This window comes from Anolis sagrei, chromosome 3 (genome assembly GCF_037176765.1).
Source record: "Anolis sagrei isolate rAnoSag1 chromosome 3, rAnoSag1.mat, whole genome shotgun sequence".
Lineage (NCBI taxonomy): Eukaryota > Metazoa > Chordata > Lepidosauria > Squamata > Dactyloidae > Anolis > Anolis sagrei.
The window spans coordinates 205,533,908-205,554,522 of record NC_090023.1 but is presented as its reverse complement, the minus strand read 5'-3'; the positions used below and the strand labels follow the sequence as shown (position 1 = coordinate 205,554,522).

At 38.1% G+C, this 20,615-nt stretch overlaps 1 protein-coding gene across 1 annotated transcript in view; it reads left to right on the top strand.

The window, feature by feature from the left end:
- The window catches only part of ATRNL1 (attractin like 1), a 678,126-nt gene that overhangs the window by 414,875 nt on the left and 242,636 nt on the right, over window positions 1-20,615 (top strand). The window lies entirely within an intron of this gene.

Below are 20,615 nucleotides of genomic sequence, written 5' to 3'. Positions count from 1 at the left end.
CGGTCATATTGTTGCAGGGGGAAGGTAAGCAGTAACTGACATAGAAACGCTATATAAAATATTTATATCATTTTTAGTCCTTCACTGAGTTGTGAATTGAGGCTGGCATAAAAAATAATTATCTTGCGATGAGGTAAAGTATGCGAATAAAAGGCATGCCCCCAGGGTCTCTGTCAAATAAATTTTAGAGACTACAAGTTTCTACATAACTGTATTGATTAGATTTTTGACGTTAAGCTGTTTTGTGGCAAATATGTAAGGCATACATTAAAAATAATAATGGAAGCTTGTCACCTGACATTCCACAATTTATGTTGTCTGTTACATAAAGGATGCAACAAAAAGGGGGTGGGCATGCAAAGAACAAATAGCTAACAGATATCAAGAACAACCACATGTCAGACAACCTATACAAAATACTTTATATTTAGCAAGCTAGATTTACTCGTATGTTTTTGTGTAGCTATGCTGCACTAAGTACTGTGTACTTGGCAAATGTAGGTAGCCTTCACCCCTGGCTAAGTAGACAAGGCTTGATGGGAGTTGAAGTCCCACATCATGGGACAAACATAAGTTGTCGAATTTCATACTAGGGGATTTTGTAATACATGAGGGTGGCTCATTAGAAAGTGAATGGCTTATAATGTAATGTCAGATAATAGCAACATAAGAAGAAATGTCACTACTTGGTTTTGGCTAAGTAGAAATTGTGCAGTGTGCACCCATACATGTGCACTTTTAAACTCTTTACTTCCTTGCTCTGATTATAGGCTATATTGAAAAACACAACTCCCATTTTGGAACAGCTTCATGAGCTAAATATTTAAATATTGGTTGTGACATACGAAGCTCTACACTGGTCTGAAAGACTGTAACTTTTGTATGTGCCTCCATTATGCCCTGTTTTAAGATCTTTCTGTGAGCTGATGGCAGCAGTGTCTGTCTGGAAAGAGGATTGGTTTGATCCAGCTGTCCTGACTGCTGCCAATCCCTGGGATACTGCAGAGCAGTGTTTCTTAAACTCTGCTCCTCCAGATGTTTTGGATTTCAGCTCCCACAATTCCCAACAGCTGGTAAACTGGCTGGAATTTCTGGGAGCCAAAGTCCAAAACACCTGGAGGAGCAGATTTGGACGTCATCGCATTAAACTAATTAGGCAGCATGCGCTGGTCTGCCTATTCTTTTGTGATGGAACCCACTGGCTCCCATCCCACAGCACACTGCAACTTCTGGCATGGCTCCATCATAAAAGGGAAGGTGAAACAGAGCATGCCTTAGCCAAGGCAACATAGGAGGCTTCTCTTGTTGCCTTGGATCAACAGGGAGCAGCCAGGCGGTGAACACTTCCTACCATTGGGTGGGGACTCCAATGAGTCATGTGATGCAGGGCATGGGGCAAAGGGTTTCCCGGACCTCTGACAGGCACCACTGGAATCACCACATGGCATATTTCATGAGATTGTATGAGAAATACTGCTCTGGAGTATCCCCCAACTTTTCCTAAAGCAGGGCAAAGTTGGAATAAACCAACACCTCCCCCCCCCCACACACACACACACACAACCAAATTACTCATTGTTGATTCCCCGCCCACCACCACCACCACCACACACAAGTTATATTGTAATCTACCTATTGGGAGAAAGGTTGGATAAAAATTAAAGATAGAAATTAAAGATGATGATGACAACAACTATGGTGACCCCATTGACAGATTTGCACAGGCATGGATGCTGTTGTTAACAATAATGAGAGCCCATTACAATGTAAATAATAGTTGAGAGGACAATTTTGACAGGATTGAAATGCAATTAAAATATTTTTTAAATCTTCACAATCAATCATAAATCTGATCCTGGTTGGTCTCTCTGCTATGGTTATTCAGAAAGCAGGTTCCCATGTTTTAGGATTTAGTGTCAAAAAAACACAACAGATAACTAATTCAAGCATATACAGTATTTCATAATATAGGGCAGAGGCTTTGACTCTTTTGAGGGTCATGAACCCTTCTGAGAATGTGACAACTACTGTGGACCCTCTCCCCAAAATGCAGTTTAAAATACATTTTTCATAATAATGGGTAGGGATATAAGGAAAATATCTCTCTTTTCACATCTTTAGACCATATGATATAGGAAAAACAGGTTGGATCCAGATTTCTTCTTAGAGCAGACTGCATGTTGAGCAAATCACACCCATGTGACTAGCCTGAACCCCATTGATTTCGGTATGTCTGTTGTACATATGAGAAAATCTAGATACCACCCAATAATTTCCAGCAATTTCAATAATTTTGCCGCAAATTAACAAACAGCCATGTGTATCCAGTCATAACTTTAACAAATATAGCCTTGATTTAAATGGCAGTAAACATTTCCGATACCTCTCTGCTCAGTCATCAAATCAGCTTTCCAGTGATTAGTGAATTCTTGTGCATTCATTTATAATTGTTAAGTATGGCTACCAACATCCTAAACTGATCCCCTCTGTGTCATTTTATAAACCCTTTCCTTCAGTAAGAGGCCTGTGTGAGATGAATTTAAATCATTTATTGGACATTAGTTAAGCTGACATGAATATATTTTATTCTGACATAGAATTACCCTCCATAGTTATGAGTATGTTGAGCCTAAGATAACTCTCTTAATCTATTGGTAATAATGAAAGATTAAATTGTACTATAAAATGTCATAAAATCTCAGGACAGACTGTGAAGGGAATCAAATTATAATGGAAATGCAAGCTCTTCTCTGTTAATAATAATCCTGAGGCAATGGAGGTATATAGAACTTTAACATAGGCAATTTTCATTTATCATACAAAGATCCCTCCCTTGCTGAATGGGTGTCAAGATGTAAAGAAACATACCATTCAGGGAAATGCAAGATGACCAGTATCTAAAATTATTTTTGGAAGTAACAATTGATAAAATACAAGCCCTTTCCCTGTGCATATGGGTGTTTCAATGTGCTTGTGTATAAGTTTTAAAATTGTGGTTTTCTGGTTCAAAGCATTATTTAGAAAAGAAGGGGACAGTGTAATCGCTTTCCCTTTAACTACATGTCTTCTGGTTCTAAAGCAATCATAGTTTGTTTGTTTCTGCATGTAGTAATAGAATACATGTCAGTAACTGTCTTTATATTCTAGAGTTACCTTTTTAAAAGGATACGTTTCCAAGTAATGCACTCTACGTGTGGTTGTCTTTGAAGACTGTTCAGAAGCTTCAAATGGTCCAACGGGTGGCAGCCAGGTTTCTCACCAGAGAAGCACACAACTCCCCTGTTATGCCAGCTCTACTGGCTGCCAGTTTACTACTGAGCACAATTCAAAGCGCTGGCTTTAGCCTACAAAGCCCTAAACCATTCTAGCCCAGCTTACTTGTCCAAACATATCTCCTTCTATGAACCATCACAGAGGAGACCCTTCTCTCGGTCCCACCTGCTTTGCAAGTGCGGTTGGTGGGGACAAGAAACGGGCCTTCTCAGTGGTGTCTCCTCAACTCTGGAACTCTTTCCCCAGTGAGATTAGATCAGTGCCCTCTCTCCTGGCCTTTAGAAAGAGAACAAAGACATTGTTAAGGAAGCAAGCTTTTGACTAGTAAAGTAGCGCAGTACAAGAAGTAAATATGGAATATGTGCAATAGACATCTGGAATGGCCCGGTCTATGAGTTTAGATCATGTGATTATAATGTTTTTGTTAGGTGTTTTTAATTTTTGTACTTCATGTTTAAATGTCCTGTTAACTTCTGGAGAATTTGTGCTATTGTATTTTATGCTTAGTCATATGCTGTTTGATTTATGATTTAAGGCATTGAATTTTGCCATTATTTTTTGTAAACTGCTTTGAGTCCCCCCAGGGGTGAAGAAAGCAGTATATAATACTGTAAATAAATAAAATGTATTGAATAGTATAGTGATGTTGCATCCAACTGAACTCAATGAGTTTAACTTCAAAGTGAGCATGCTTAGGATTGATACACCATTGCTTTTATGTAACTTCTGTAATTATGGAAGGAAGTGAAGGGGAAACAGTTGCGGGGGGTGGGTGGTGGACCTGGAAGACCAGATTTTTCAGCATCTTAGTCTGAATCCTCCTGCAAAGTGTTCAGTGTCCAAGTGCCTTGTGGCAACAAGATGACCATCAAAAGAAGGAATTTTGGCAGTGACTAGTAAAAAGCTAAAAGTTTTTTCTCCCCCCCCCCCCTTTCCCTTTTGCAAAAGCCCAGTGCCAAGAGAAACTAGTATCTCTGATGTGGTATGTGTTTTAGGGTTTTAGTCAAGCTTTAAATGAGCTATCTTAGTTACTGAGCCCAACAACAAAATAGGTTAAGAACTTTGGATAGCTCCTGTAAAGTTCAGACTAAAACCTGGAGTAACATCAATGAAGTTGGAGCCATTATTCTCCATTGTCTGCATCTTTCAGATAAAGGGCAACGATACACCATATGGGTATTTATGGATGGAAAACATTCTGCTCATACAAATTTCAGTAGTATAGTCTGTGACACATGGCGTTATTACTGCTATCAGAACTTATTTTTAAGCCATACCACCCAATGAGTATTGTAGCTAAGTTGCCCATATCTCTTCTCAAGACAGTTAAGAAATTACCTCTGTCATTACCTTGTAACTATTCCCATTTGTCTTATGACAAAAATAGAAGCATATTATATTACCTAAAACTTCAGTGTTGGGAGCATCCAATGGAATCTGTGGGGAAATGCTTCACATTCAGTTCTGTGGCTACCATTATGTGAAAGAAAAAGGGAAATTCATTATAATCTGTGCTAGATAAAGAGCAGATAGGAACAATCAACTAAATATCAATGGCAAGGTACCTGACAAAAGAAAAGAGTTTCCCAGATCTGGGATAGTAAGATAAAGGAAACAGCTGGATGCCCTGGTAGTCTTTGGTTGCAGTAGAAAAATATCACTATGTAATAAAATTTGGGAAAAAAACCCCTCTGTTCCTGTTTTGAAAGTGTTATTTCTGCTTAACTGTGCAGTACTTACTTCAAAAGTAGTTGTTATACTCTAGAAACTTTGCTTTTGTTGCTGCCACAAACTATGTTGTATTGGTTGAGACTCATGCAAAATCTATAACTAAATGTGCTGCAGGATGTCCAACACAAACAAATATTTGGCAGTTTAATATACATTTCCATGTTTTTATGATAGAACGAATTAGGAAATGACATTTATAACCCAAGAACAAAAATCATGTTACATAGTGTTTTCAGTGGTCATTCCATCCATCTTCTGTACATGAAGTGTGACTGTGGCGGGAATACACATTTATTCTCCTTAATCAGCACTAATCAGACTGAGATGCAAAGATGATATGGCAAAGATTTATTTATTTATTTATATCCCACCTTTCTCTACCCCGAATAGGACTCAAGGCAGCTGTACATATGGCAACTATTTGATGGCTTTCGACAACAGACAATTAAATACATTTAAGTTAAAATGCACTTTAAAACATATAAAATTAGAGTTAAAATGCACTTTAAAACATATAAACATTATAACCACTGTTAAAATCACGCCATCCACAATCGTAATCTGAAGCCATTCCAAGCATCATTGCACATATTTCATAGTTATTATTTCACTGCAGTTAATCTCCAAAGGCTTGACCCCAGAGCCAAGTTTTCTCTTTCTTTCTGAAGGCCAGGAGGAGGGAGCTGCTCTAATATCACTGGGAAGGAAGTTCCACAGCTGAGGAGCCACCTCTGAGAACGCCCTGTCTCTTGTTCTTACCAGACGCACCTGCACAGGTGGCAGGACTGAGAGCAACTATAGATTCAACTATAGATTCAATTATAAACTAAATGTGTGCCTTAAAGACACTGGTGGTTATTTCTGGAGCGCTTTTCAAGTTTCAAAAGCATGTTCTATATAATATTTTATGGGACAGGTACAATTTAAATGTTCTTTCCTATATATAACACTGAAAACATGCAGACTACACACTCAGCATCAAAATACAGTTGGCTGTTCTACAAGAAATGTTTTTGTTGATCATTGATATGCCTCTATTCCTTGCTGTTTAATTTTGTAGTTTAAAGGGAGAAAAAGCAGCATAACTGCCTGGAGCAACATTGCCTTCCCACCAAGGTAGTACCTATTGATCTACTCACATTTACATGTTTTTGAACTGCTAGGCTGGCAAAAGTTGGGCCTAACAACAGGAACTCACCCCACTCCCTGGATTCAAACTGCCAATCTTTTGGTCAGCAAGTTGAGCTGCTCAGCGGTTTAACCTGCTGTGCCAGCAGGGAGCCCTAATTTGTCCATAATGTATGTATATTTTTATATGGGAGACTTTATCACAAGATCTGGGAAAACATGTAGCCAAAAAGAAAGTTGGATCCATGTTCAACTTTTAATTTGGGAAGTGAAAGTTTGGTTGGCATGTGAATCATATTATTGTCTCTTCTAACTGTAACTTCAGGTATAGTTGGTTCTCCATATCTATAGTTTCTGCATTCATGGATTCAACCATCCATGAATTAAAATGTTGTTGTTGTTTTTTAAAAAAAAAATCAAACCTTGATTTTATATTCAGGAAACAATTTTCGTATTGCATTGTATACAATGGGGCTTAGATTTGGATATCTAAGGGATTTTTGGAACCAAATCCCATCGGATACCAAGAGCTTTTGAGAGCTTTTTTCTCTCCATCTTAAGCAACTGTTCATTCCATTTGAGCCATAATATGGGAAATAAATCTTCTCTGAGTAATTGTCAAAAAACCAAAGAACACAGAATGGTTTCGTTGGAATAATGTGAAAACATGATCATCGTTTGGTCTTTATGTTAAAAGAATAGAAGATAATTCTTTTTCAAAAAAGAGATCATTTGCTCTTATAGTATTTAAACAAATAAACATTATTTGTCAAATAATGCACAGTTACTTTATCTGCCTGCCTGAATCACAATGAAATAAGCTTTTGGCACCTCAAATTTCTTTGGAAAATGATTCTTCATAACACAGACCTCCCTCCTCCCCCGATTGAAACTACCATGTTTCTTCAATGGTAAGGCGCACCCTAATTTAAGTACCATCACCGACAACAAAAACACGTAAGATACACCTGCTATTCTATTGTGCACCTTATTTAAGAGATGTTTGTATAGGTAAAAGTGCATCTTAGAAGTGAAGAAGTATAGTAGTAGTTTTCTTTGACTTTTGCCTCATCTGATAACATTGGTAAGTGATCAGTTTTACTTTGATTGTAAATAAGGAAAGTGTCATTAAGTGACCACTTAAAGTTTGTTGCTGTTACTGTATGACTTCAACTTGTTTATGATGTCTGGCTACATTAATACAAACATGTCATGGACTTTTCTTGGCACAATTTGCTATGACCTTCTTGCCCGAGGATATCCAGTGGGTTTCCATGGCTGAGCGGGGATTCAAACCCTGGTCTCCAGATTTGCAATCCAATGCTCAGACACTGGCTATTCACCACTTACAGTAGTGTAGTTCTGTTGAAATCAATGGAACTGCATTACTTTTGGGAGTCCTTGAATAAATGTCCTTAAAGATTTTAAAGGGGAGATATTGTGATGAAAAATATTTCATTAAAACCTTCAACCTTCCTTTCTTCTATTTTATTTAGCGCTTTAAGCCAGTTCAATAAATCCATATTTTTGATATGCAGTATATCACAATTACCATGAACTTTTATTATCTTTGCCAAATTATCCTTTCTATTCTCTGACTGACTTCAGCTAGACAGATTTTCCATTTCATGCTACACAAAAAACCAATTCATTAGTTCTTCTAATGACACTTGAATTTGATCAACCATATTAAGCAGTGACCTATTTACAGTATGGTTCAAAGGCTTCGCAATACCTGTGTTTCAGCTGAGATGGATCTGAGCCATCCGAGATCCTATACTCGTTCTTTTATGGCAACTAAAATTTAAACTGGAACAATGAGTTTAATTGTGCGCTGGTTAGTAAGCAAATAATATGCAGAAAATCCATATACTTACAAGTCTATTAAGTCTAATGGAGCCACTTCCCACATTTTCAGGAATCATTAGACATATCATATTTTAAATCTAGCCATCATCTATTGCTTTAGTGATTCACCCAGTAAAATATATCTAATATAAAATGCTTAGGCTAGCATTTTGGTGAAATACATTTCTTTTTGCCCTTGCAACCAATCAATCAATAAGAAGTGTTGGATTTGTACTTTTAATCTTTTAATCATTCATACACACACACATACATACACACACACACACACACACAAACTTATATCCCACTTCCATCTCCCCGAAGGGACTCGGGGTGGCTTACATGGGGACCAAGCCCTATATACACAAAGGTTACAAAGTAACACAATTAAAAACATATAACAATAAAAATATAAACATAAAAGGATGCTCTGCAGTCAGGATTTTTCTGAGTTTGCATAAAGACATGTCTGTAATGGCATATTCTCAATTGGATTAGCAGAATATTCACAAAATAAATCAATGTATGCATTTTACATCCTAGCCACTAAGTTGGTGGAGAACTGAACTCAGAAAGCTGTTCTTACTCATAATTAACAATGTCTGAGTGCTTTCAGTGTAAAGCAGTAAAATAAAAGCAATAAATAGACATGTCTGGGTGTGTGAGATTAAATAGGTGAATCTTATGATTATTCATGATAGGTTGAAGGATGACTCCGAAGAAAGGGACTCCTCTCAAATGGTTATTTTTCTTACTAGCTAGCTGAATGAATGAGAAATATGAAGGGTTCAGTGTTTCCACTGCTGCTGCACAAGCCTTCTCACTCTTTAGGGTTTCCAGTGCCATACATTATGCCTATGCCCTTCTTCTACCATGGAGAAAGTAGGGGGAAAGATATATAAGTATAAATGTATTGTCGAAGGCTTTATTGTATCCTGCCGCCATCTCCCTGAAGGGACTCGGGGCAGCTTACATAGGGACCAAGCCCAGTCAAACAGAGTTCAAATACAACACAATAAAAATACATATACAAAACAGCATTAAAAACAGACATCACCATACAACAACCAGCAGCCAAGCATAGTGGGCATTTCAGAAACTAAGGGGTGAGGCAAGGACTTGTGCGATGCAACTGCAAGGACAGGGCTGATAGAAAAGTGCAAGAGTCAGATGATAAGTTAGAGCTGGAAGGGCCAAGTTAATAAGTGCAATACAACTCCAGGGGCAGGGATAATAGTAAAGTGCAAGAATTGGAAATTAAGTTATGGCTAGAAGGGCTAATTCATTTAGTGATCAAAGGCACATTTGAACATCCACATTTTAAGGTCTTCTTAATCATCTTCTCTGGTGGCTTTTAAAGTCCACTGTCTGTTGTGCATGTTGAAATATTATTCCACCTTGAATTGGCTGTTTTAAATTCCATAATTTTGAATGCAGAAAGGTTCATGTGAAAAATATTTTCTCCTGAAAAATACTTGCTTGTACCCCAACCTCAGCTATTTCTGACAGTATTATCCTGGCTCTACACAGGTGAAAAAACTCATACTGCTAGATATTTTTCTATGAGATTTTGGTGTGTCCATGAGGACAGCAGATCTATGAACAGCCTTTCCATCTCAACCAGAGCCAGGATGAGAAACAATAAGTAGAAGAAAATGCATCATTATGCCAATGAACTTGAAATGAGGCAGTTCATTAACATGATCCCCTTTAAGTATACCTTGACATGTTTAAAGAAAAAGTCCTTTGTAAATTTTGAAAATTACACAAATGCTAAAAGCTCTCAGGTTTCACAATTAAACCTGTAATCCCACACATGTAAGTTTTAGAGTATATCCTTTCTGTTTGCCGGGGCAAATGCTTTGAAGTTAAACATGTACAGGAGTGCAATGTGAAGGTCACGCTTGTAAAAACCTTGCAGAATTGAAGTAGAATTGCCATGGTCCAAACTGTGCAAGGTACCTGGATTTCTTCTTCCTTCGCTATAACTGTCTTTGTTGCATCCCTAATAAGGTACGTTTCCACCAAGAGAGGGGAATTTGTGTAAGGAGGAGGTTGTTTCAGCGACTCCCCAAGGAAGCTTTTTGACCTGTGTGTCTGGTTTTCCAGATGGTGTCTGGGATGTTTAGGAGTCTGATCATGCTCTGGATATTGTATAAAGTATTTCCTCCTTGGCCTCATTCCAAAAGAAGTTTGCACAAGTCATTTGACATCAGACAACCCAGGGATAAGAGAAGGTGACTCAGTCACTCGATGAAGAGACCCTTGGCTCATTGTTTATGTGATACTATGCATAATATGAAAATAAAGTAATTAGCTTATCTTAATATCCCTCAGATAGAAGTTTTACCTTCCCAGATTTTAGTCCTGGTGTGATAAACCGAGCAAAAGTGTATATGTGTGTTTTTATATTTAATCCACACTGTTTACATAAAAAGAACATGTAAAGAAGATAGTTTTATACTAATTAATTTATACCATTTTCACCTCAGTATTTTTAATAGGTGATTGTCTTACTTCGTAAAGAAAATAAGCAATTAGGGAACAACAATTCTGAGAAAGCATCTTATGTTTTATTTTAAAAACACACTTCATTTGGAAATTGGTAACACCTTATTTTTTAAAATGCTCTTTGCTTTGAGTGTACTTTTGGAGGCTGCCAGTATTTCAGAATACAGCTGTGTTTATTTTTTATCATTGTTATCTGTAGTACTTGGCACTCAGAAGATTGGAACAGCTTTATTATCAGTTTTAGTTACTTCCTTTGGTAGAACTGTCAGATTTCCCCAATAGTATTTTCCAACAAAAGGTATGAGGGCAAAAAACACATGTCCACTAAAATCTATATAATAAACATATGGATTATGCACCTATCAACTTTTACATCCATCCCTGCCTGCATGCTCCATTATTTACTTGAAGAGTCTTTGGAAATTGTAGTTGGTCCAGATTGCAACAGAGCGAATTACAGAATTACATTGATGACCAACCCATGGAAAAATGAGACCACACACAAGGTGTGTGCACAGGGCAACCACCCTGGACCACACTAACAAACAACAGGCCATACAGAATTTGAGATAACAAGGCCACAACACCGGGATTGTGGCGCAGCTGGCTGAGTCTCAGCTGCATTAAGATCACTCTGACCAAAAGGTCATGAGTTCGAAGCCAGCCCGGGCTGGAGTGGGTGTCCACCCATTGTGAAGCCCGTTGTCGACCTTTGCAACCCGAAAGACAGTTGTATCTGTCAAGTAGGAAAATAAGGTACCACCTTGTGTGGGAGGCTAAATTTAACTAATTTATGAGGCCATAAAGAAAAAAGACTCCGGGGAATGTGGAATGCGGAAGAACTTCATCGGTGTCGTTGATGGACAATGGAAAGCAGCAGCTCCCCCGGCGGCCAGAAAAAAGTTAAATAGCCTTGGTGTATTTGTGTGTTAAACGTGGTTTGTCAAACTGGCATTGAATGTTTGCCATATATGTGTTGACTGTAATCCGCCCTGAGTCCCCTGCGGGGTGAGCAGGGCGGAATATAAGAACTGTAAATAAATAAATAAATAAATAAATAAATGGATGCAGCTGTAAATAGGGTTGGAAGCCTTACATGGGTCCTGGATCACAGCATCAGGCAGCCCTCCTGCTGGTCTGATGGCACCACAGGAAGGGGCATAACACAAGTCCCCATCCAGTGCTGCTCTGGGCTTGCTGAATAGCCACATCTCCCCGATACACCAGAAGACAGCCAATTCCCTGTGGGAAAAAAGACAGAATCTGACCCAAAGCCCATGCCTACTGCCCCCAAGTTGTGACAAGAAACAAAGGCAACAAAAATAAACAAGCCCGAGTAGTAGGGAAAAGCTTGAAGGCAAATGAAGGCAGTAGGGAAAAGCTCGAAGGCAAATGAAGGCAGTGGAGCTACAGTGCTGGATTTTATACCCAGCCAGTGAATTTGAGGAAAGGAGTCTTCTTCAGATCCACTCCTACCACTCAATCAGTTTACCAGGAGGCTCGTTCTGATTGGCCAGCCTTTCCTGTGCACACCGAGGAATGCGAAGAATCTAGAGCCTCCTGGGAAGAAGGAGGATGGGCAAAATGGTGAGTGGAGGGAGTGCCTGCCACAACTACCTTCCTGGTAAATCGGGAACCTATTTCAGGAGCAGCTGGGGAAATTATTCTCTCTCAGACTCCCCTTCCCCAGTTTCTCCTAGGTAAAAACATATGAGCCCCAAAATATCAGTTGTTTCCAGAGCAGTCATCTTCCCTACCCTCAAATTACATGACCTCTTAATTATGATGCCAGCTTCAAAGATAATCTCCCAGCTCTCTGGTGGAATGACTTGCAATTCTAGAATCATATCCTTATCATATCATAACCAGAATCATAACCAGAAGGTGCCATAGGTGCTCATCAGACCCATTCTTTCTACCCTGCTAAATTGAATCATATTTAAGATTCGATCCTCTTCAACTATCAAGTCCTCTATTGACACAATAGTTTGTTCCATTTCCATTCATATGTCATGTCATTAGTCCAGACTTACACTTTGGCAATGATTTTTCATCATTTTTTAGTGACACTTGCTTTAAACTGGATTAATTAAACAAAGAACTGTTGGATTTGTTTGCCTTTTAAAGTGGAAGCACTTCTAAATGAGGCAAGCATGTCATGCAAATAAACGCCTATTTATAGTATTTTCAGATATGAAGCACTTGAAGAGTAATAAGATCATCCACAAATGCACTGTGACTAAAAGTAGCAGGAATTTATTCAGTGTAATTTTTTCCTGCCTGATCTTCCTATATAATAAATACTAAATAATAAAACTTTCTTTATATTCTGCTGTATCTCCCCAAGAAAACTCAGGGCGGATTCCAACATGCCACGGCAAACATTCAATGACTCCATAGAACAAACAAGTACTGACATAGTAATCCCAGAAAAAACCCGCATATGAAAACAACATTAGAACCTCATAATCATCTAAAGCAGGGATGGAAGGAAATTGTAGATATTATTGAACTTCTGCTCTCATTATCCTCAACCAAACAAAACAAAAAGTGAACAATGATGGAGTATTATGTTTGAAATCTATTCCTATTTCTGGCCTGAGGAATAAACATTTTACAGACATCTTGGTAGCCCTCACAACAGTCTCTAGAGTTGATCTTGAATATAACCCTTGTCCAGGTAATAAATTTGAACTCACTAGCAAATCATCTGAGACCATGCAATAAGTCCATGGCTGAGAATTATTTTTCAGATGTAAATGTGGCTATTTTGAGTGGGAGCTCAAGTAAATCAGCCCTGATGAACTCTTGTACATTTCATTTCTTGGAAGTTTTTAAAAATCTATACTGATTATTTTAGCAACCATTTGATGTGGTTGGCGAGCTAGGATAGTATTCTAACACTCTATGACATCTGTACCCAGTTATACTTGGTCTATAGCAAGGGCTGGTCCATGAGGTCATGAAGAGTCGGAAACAACAATGAATGAACAAGAACAAATAGCAAGACTACTATGAGTCTAATATCTCTGGATGGTTTAAAGTTCAGGAGACTGATGCTAGGTTTTTTAAGGGGCCCTAGAGTTTAGCACTGTAGCATAAGCTAGGTATGGAAATCATGCAGAACCTCAAATATCTTTAGATTGCAGTTCCTTGTAATCCTCAACATTGCCTGTACTGGTAGGAGCCGGTGGGAGTGGCATGATTCCAGTTGTTGATTTTGTGTGTTTTGTGTGTTGTTTCTGACCTATGGCAACTCTAAGATGACTCTGTGATGGAGCTTATGAGCAAGATTTGTTCAGAGGGGATTTGCTTCTGAGTTTCCATGGTAGAATTGAGAGTCAAACTCTTGTATCCAGAGTCATAGTCCAATGATGGAACCATTATACCATGCTGGGTCTATTATATGATTCCCTCCCCTTAGTAAAACCTTCATTTTCTCTATTTTGGTGGGCCGGGGGGGGGGGGAGGGGGGCGGGGAGGAATAGTATGAAAGTAATAGCCTCGCTTTCTAATAAAATATGTTGAATTTTTCTATCTGCAGGATTTAGGGTGCCCTAGTAACATAGGTTTGAATTGTGAATATACTTAGATGAAAAGACTGGCTTGATTTTGTGAAATGCATGAAGGGTTTGTCTCAGAAATGTTTTTTTCTGAATGAGAGATGTATTTAAGCAGACAAAACACTTGTTGACACTAATGAGTACTAGAAGGAAATCATGCAAAATGCTTAAGGATGTTGGTAAACAGAAAGGATAGGGCTAAACAATGATCATGCACTTGCTATCTCAGCTGTTTGAGACAGTAATACAATACAGCTGGTTCCGGCTTATTATTTATCTGTTGTCTATGTCCTGGCTGTTTTGTACAAAAATGAAACAATTTGATCATTGGTTTAAGTCAATAACATGCAGTAGTAGGTTCAAAGTGTGGAATTATTTATGCATGCTTAAATTTAACTGCAACATGAAATAAGTGATTACCTGTTTTGGAGATAATTTCATAATCAGGCCTTTGAAGGTCGTTTGAAATACTGTGCTAATTAATGTTTTATTTCTAGCCTTCCTTAATTATTCTTGCCAGATGGTGCTTTATTTATGTTATTGCTTAGAATTTCCAGCTGAGGCTGTTTGATTGTTAAAGAAAAATATGTGATGGCACCGTACGATAACTGTAATTGAATTGTTAGGTATGTTCGAACATTTGAGCCTTCTGTCTCTGCTTTAGCCACATCTGGGAAATAAGTTTGTTAACAAAGTGGCTTGGCACCTCTTCCAGTATGTGCAGTGAGGCACAGAAATGTGTAGTGTAATTTCCATGTTTTTTTTAAAAAAGAGACAGATCTACAGAGCAATCCCATGTCAGATCTTTTTCAGGTATAATATAACAGGGTCAGAATGGTGTAATAGTTAGAATGCTGGATTTGGACTCAAGGGTGTGAATCCAAACCTTACCTTGTTCACAAAGTGACCTTGGACTAATTATTATGGATTATGTTTAAGATAATATAAATATGGATGAGGAAAACATAGCTTCCTTGAGCTTCCCTGAGAAAATCTGGATGTAATAAATAAAGAATTATCAACATAACATAATAACATAGCCCCCCCCCCTTACTTATCACCTTTTCTAAAAATATAATATCCAAGACCAAATTGGGTAAAAGGTGTGCATGTGTGTGGGTGTTTTTTTAAAAACTTTAATCATATTTTTTCAATTGCCCCAAACATAATATAGAAATAGTACAAGCTCATTTTTATAAAAACAGGATAATGCTAAAAAATTTCCAGGTAGTGTATGCATCTTTTTGAAAATATTATACTTAGCCAGTGGTATATATTAGGCCTGGGTAACAATGGAAAAATTTGTTTCTAAACTCGCTTCGTTTTTAGGGGTCCATTGCGTTTCGTTTTTTTTAAGAATTCTGAAATTTTGATTTTAAAAATTTCAAAATTTACGAAATTTCGTAAAATTACGAATCGATTCGTTAATGACGGACGCGATTGCGCAATATGCTAAAAAAACCTCCAAATGGGACAGGGGGAGCTTCTGAAGCTTCCCTCTCCCTCTGTTGTTGACTGTTGGTGTGATAAAACAAACAACAACTATAAAACTTCCACCAGACATGCGAAAATAATTACGAAATAATTTCGAAATAATACGAAATTATAACGAAATAATAACAAAATAAATTGAAAAAATTGTTTCAGATCTAATTTACTCCTCACACTATTCCTGCATGGCTCAATATTGGAACGTAAGCTAATTTAAATACGAATTAATAATGAATTACAAAATTAACGAACGAAACCGCCCAAGCCTAGTATATATGTGACTACTAGAGATGTGCAAAATGCCAAAATCTACTTTGTTTGTTTTTACAAAATTTGGGCAACCCCCGTTTTGTTTCCCAAGTGTTTTGAAAAATTCCTAAAAGATCCGTATTGTATGCGTATGAAGTTCCAAAGTTTTTGATAGTTTTTTGTTCTGTTATTTGTCCATGCACGTAAATGGAAACATTTCTGGGACTCCTTTCTTCCTCATTATTAGGGCTATATGGATGAAACATTTGTAGCACCCATTTACCACTATAACCTTTCTCCCCCCAAGTTTCAGAGTGTTTTACTCATCCACTGATTTTTGGGAAATTTTTCAAGTTTTTAACAGCATCATTAAAAAAAACTACAAGAGTTATCTCGTTGAATTTCTCTGAAATGACACAACATAAAGCATACATTGAATTATATTTTTAAAACCAATAGAAAGGAAAGCAAGGTATTTGATACTACCTCAAATCCCCCACAATGTAGGGAAGGAATGGAACAGGTTGGTTTGGTTGATCAATGGTGACTAAACTAGAATTCTTCTTCTCACTTGATCCCAAAATGTACGTTTGTTTGTCATTTGATTTAATATTGGCTTCAGCAACAGCAAGCAACCACAGCAGCACCCCCTAGCAACTTGGGATTTTAGAAAATAAAGCACTGTAGTTTGGATAATTGAATTATACTTTTGAAACCAATAGAAAGGAAAGCATGAAAACCAGACTAGAATTAAAATAAACTAGAAAATAAAGAAAGTTTGTGAAAAAATGCAAAGGGGGAAAAATGAACCCCCCCAAATGAATCCTAAATGGACCCCCCCCCCCAAATGCAAAGAAAAATTATTCTAAAAGGATTCTAAGCTCAGCTGTGATGACCTTAAAAGGAATCCTAAACTGCTAGGTGAACTATGCTTTCCTGGCACATCCAAAAGCATTTGAGAATGAACAAATTCAGCTCCTAGCTGCTGCGCTACCCTTGAGCTCCCTCCCAGCTTACTCGCGCAATGACCGCAGAGGCAACATGACTCCTGCATTTAAAGGAAATGCAAGAAGTGCCTCCTCCCTTCCCCTTTCCCTTAGCTCTGATAGGCTGAGGAGAGCATGTGACATACCATGTTTGGCTGTGCCACCCAGGAGAGTTCCCTTGAGCTGAAAAAGAAGCTGACTCACTGCGACTTACAAAAAGTGACAAATTTCAAAAAAAAAAAAAAAAACAACTCCATAAATGGCTGCTTTAATGTGTTTGTTGGGGGAGGGGGGGCACAAAAAACAAACGGGTCATATAACGGGTCGTGAGTGTGGATTTACCAAAACACCACTTATGACCCGTGTCCAAATCTTTGGACACGGGTGACTATATATAGAATATAGTGACTATATTCATGCAAAATGAATCCATAGTTATACTAATTGTGTCATATACATGAGCTCTATTCTTTAACAAATTAATTATTGCAAATTTTTAAAACAATCCACCATGTCATAGTTTCCTGAAATCATCTGTCTTGGATCACTTGTAATGCATTTAAGCATGTCACCTTGGAGAATGTAAGATTATCTCTTGCAAATGCATTTCTAGCATTGCTAACAATATCAATAAACATGTCTAATTTGTTTGCAATACTACTGATAAATATAGAGGTTTTGGGGGTTTATTGCTGTTGTTATTATTGTGGTTTTTCTATGTATGTAAGGCCTAAATCCAATTACTAGCTGGAGTATACCCTTTAGTATACCCTGGTGTGTAACATTGATCTAGTAGACTTACTCTGTCTCAGACAAACAAAAGTTGTTTATGCATTGGGTATAATCCAAATATACAAAAGGTCTTACAGGTTAAAATCAGCATTTTGGTTGGATGAGATGTTTTTCCGTTGCCTGTCAAATGGACATGACACTCAGTTTTGATAGTGCCAGTAGCTGGAGGAGCAGAGTGAGTTAGATGTGAAAGGAATCTATATCTAGACTCTTCTTCCTGCCATTACCTTTCAACTTTCTTATATATTAGGATACCTTTATGCTGTAGAATTAACGCTGTTTGACACCACTTTACCTGCCTTGACTAAATTATTTTGAAGCACAGGAGTTGTAGTTTTACAAGGTCTTTAGCATTCTCTGTCAAAGACAACTGGTGCTTTGCCAAGCTACAAATCCCAGGATTCCATACCATTGAGGATAGCCGTTAAAATAGTGTTGAAATGCATTAATTCCACAGTGTAGATCAGGCCTGCAGAACTAGTCAGTAGTAAGGGGCCAAAATTAAATAAGCAAAGCCTCTTGGGGCTGCAAACAGGTTTTTAGCACTTAACTTTCCAAGTAAGGTAATAGGATTGTTGTTGTGTGCCTTCAAGTCATTTCAGACCTAGGGCAACATTAAGGCAACCCTACCACAGAGTTTTCTTGTCAAGATTTATTCAAAGGAGATTTGCTTTTGCCTTCCTCTGAAATTGTGAGGATATAACTTGCCTTCAGCCACCCAGTGGATCCAGAACCATAGTTCATTGTTCAAACCACTGCACCATGCTTTCTGAATTCCTTCCTTCCTTGTTTCTTTATTTCTTTCCCTCTCCTCCATCCCTCCCTGGGGGATGATGGTGAGTGGCGGGGGACAATGAGCTGCGAGAGGTGGGGGCAGCGGGTGGCAGTGGATGATGTTCTGTGGGCCACACTAACAGCTTGTGTGAGCTGCACATAGCTTAGTCTTATTTTCACTTAAATAAGTAAAAGATGGAGAAGCAAGTAACACAAAACCATTTATTGTTTTTGGCTACGTCCTTCAGAGGAAATCTATACAATTATGTTTACAAAGTTCAGATTGGGTGCATGCTGTAAAATTATTGCAGATATATTTATCATGGTCTTGTCCATAATTAGTAATGTGATCTTATGTGAAACAACAATTCTAGTTACTGGAAAATTGAAACTTTATAATGGGCATCTTCTGTGCCTTGAATGGTTCAGTCTATTGAGATGGTCTGCACATTTGTGTTTGTTAGTATTCTTTGTTAAACTATAATGAATAGGCATTATCTGCATATCTGTTTGCAAAATGGACACTAGACTTCTGCCATAATGGTATTGGTGGCCCATACAATAGATTCATCAGATCAGCTGCTAGACTTTGTCATTCATATTTAAATTCTGCTAGTGAAGGAGCAACTCAGGAAATGACTAATGTTGATCCCAGATACCCATCACATTTGCATCTTTGAGCCGTTGGTTGACATGTTAGGTGGAAAATGGAAAGGACAAGGAACAGTGAATGGAAAGGGAGGAGCTTCAGATTTTGTGTCTTTGTGCTGGTTGTCATCCTCTCTTTTTGTTTTACCTTTATTGTGTTGCAGTACAATGCTATGAGCAGAAGACTTGCGTTCTTTTGAGAGCCTCTTCTTTTTTCTCCATTGTGGATGTGTGGTTGGGTGCTTTCTGATGCAGTGAGAAAACAATGTGGCAGCTAGTTCCCTTTTGTCTGGTCCATCCTCTGTGTCTGTTGTTGACTAATAAATTCAGTCTCATTTCTTTGCTCCCTTCCCTCTTTGCTTTGCCCATCACTGCCTCATTTCTTTTTCAGTGTCTGACAAGGGAATCTCCATCTGGCTTCCCCCTCTTCCATTCAGCATGCTGCTGAGAGCAGATGACCAGCTGCAAACAGGAGAAAGGCAATAAGGAAAATGAACTGACCTCTGGCTTTAATATCCCATAAGAGTGGCGGGTTGGGCCAGAGACAGTCTCTTGCCACAGCATGGCATCCAAGTGTGACATGCCAGTAAAAAAAGTGCTAATTTATCAAGCTGATTAAGTTAGGCATAAGCATGCCCTCTAACCTGATATATTGGTAACTGTGGGAATGAGTTGTGTGCACAAACATGGATATTACCCTTGCTAAGGTGACATTAATATATGTCTGAGCAATTTAGTTTCCTTCTGTGATTCATCTCGCAAGCCAGAAGAGCATTTTATAGCCCTTTTTAGAATTATTCTCAGGCAAGTAAGGGAGTCCCCTAAACAAAAGGTTAGGTGTTGTCATTTTTGTGTGGTCATACTCTTCAGATCCTTTAAGTCGTTTGACATTGTATGTCTTTTTATGGCTTACAAAATCAATTGTAGTGTTTGTTCTTGCTCTCATTGAGACTTATATTACTCAGGGCCTGTAACATATTACCCAACCAATAGCACCCGCTGGGATTCTAGTGCCGAGTTGTGGCTAGGTTCTTACACAAAAACACATGCACTTACTGCTTGAGTCATATATACCCGATCTTTGACTTCTTCTCCCTCTGTGGTTGGCTTTTTACTTATTATGCATTTTGAAAGGGTCAGATCATTCATCATCCTCAATTATAGAGATATAATTCACTGCATTCAGTGTGGGCTGAAATCCAGATGCCTGGAAAATTCCTACACTGGCCAGTAATTGCCATCCCACAAAACATTCTGTTTTTAATACAACAGTAACGTGTTTGTTTCCTATTGAATTATTTGCAGGCAATACATGGCCAATCAAAGTTAAGTTGGACAGGTGGTTAGCAGAATAAGACACAATCAGGGAGACACAAAGCAATATAAACACATCAAGCATTGTTTATTTAGAAGCCTGCAGCATTTTAATGATGTTTTAAGAGTAAGAGCTTCATTTTATTAAAGGGCCAGCATAGTTCAGGTGCTGTATTGAAAAGGAAGCCAGACAAATTGGTTTCTGTGTATACAATGTTCCTATGATATCGAATCTATAGTACAGGGTTAGTCAAAATGCATAGGCCAATAAGCCATTCAATTGAATGGCTTATTGGCCTATGCATTT